Here is a 1,310-nt window from a genome sequence, read left to right as displayed (position 1 = left end):
GTTGCGAAAAAACCCAAAGGAAGCTTGTGAGCTTCAAGTAATAAAAACATGGTCTAAAGTTCCGATAGTACAGAGCGTAATTAGAGCGGTAATGGTGAGCATAATTTGTCCTCCGCTTCGCGTCTGAAGCGGCCAGCTTCACAGGGGAAGATGAGGTCCCCGGCCATTAAGGGATTAATTGCGCAGCGTTAAGGTTGATACGCCCAAGCGAACGAAGCAGACTGCACGAGGAGAGAAAGAGAGAGGGAGAGAGAGAGAGAGAGAGAGAGAGACCTCGGGCGCTCCCGGGGCTCCCGATTACGTCACTGCTGTCCACCTGCTGCTCAGCGGGCGCGAGGGGTTTTTCGGGGGCGACGACCTCACGAATATTAGGAAGGCTCCTGCCGCGTTATGACGCCCCGGTCGCGATGTGTGGCTCGAAGCACTTGAACGACTAACTCTTTCCTTCTGTCTTAGCCGCGCGAGCGTTCTCATATGTGAAGGCGACGCGCCCCAACAGACGGCTGGTCGATCCGGCCGGCCCTCGGGACACTCCGCGGCTTCTTATGACAATTCCTTTGGATGGTTTAAAAAGTCTTGAACGCGTCGCCGTCTATCAGGAGCGACGCATCGCCGGGGACACGCACGTTTTTCACACACGCGCGAACGGGAAACGATAGGAAAGTTCGATTTTCCCGAGCGGCTCATGCTGCTCTGATAATGCCGGAAGCGGCCGATTGATTGGAAACCACCCACCTGCGGAGGGAGAGAGAAAGAGACGGACAGAGGAAGAGAGGGCGAGAACGAGAGAACGCGGGGGATTCGCCGCCTGATCGTCGAACGTACGAATGAACGGGAACGATCGTACACCCCCGTGCGCTATACGATCCTGATGACGAAAAAAAATGTGGAGAAAACTCGCGGGTGACGAGCGTCGCACCGACGTAAGTCAATCGTGACGTTAGGATGCTTCGACTTTCGGGAACGCGAGCGACTCACATGATGCGCGGCTCTGGAAGCCGAAAGGGTCGTGACTTCGCGTCGCGACGTTAATTAACAGCGAGCGCGGCGTGAGACTTCAGAGAATTAGCAACGAGATAAATGTTAATTAGTTCCCCGACACTCTCTTCTAATAAGATAGAGGCGGGAAGGAAAACCGCGCCCGCACAGAGGAAGCGAACGAATAAAATTGGCATGAGAAGTATTCCATTATGTAAGCACATTTCCGAAGCTGAACGCGCGCGATTTCAACGTGAGACACAACCTGAGCATCTCGTGTGTTTCCTGATTAATTTACCACGGGGCGCTTCTCGTTAATACGACAGGCGGGG

The sequence above is a fragment of the Odontomachus brunneus genome, unplaced genomic scaffold, assembly GCF_010583005.1.
Source record: "Odontomachus brunneus isolate Ranch 3 - 2012 unplaced genomic scaffold, Obru_v1 Obru_scaffold_125, whole genome shotgun sequence".
NCBI lineage: Eukaryota > Metazoa > Arthropoda > Insecta > Hymenoptera > Formicidae > Odontomachus > Odontomachus brunneus.
This window is presented reverse-complemented; position numbering follows the sequence as displayed.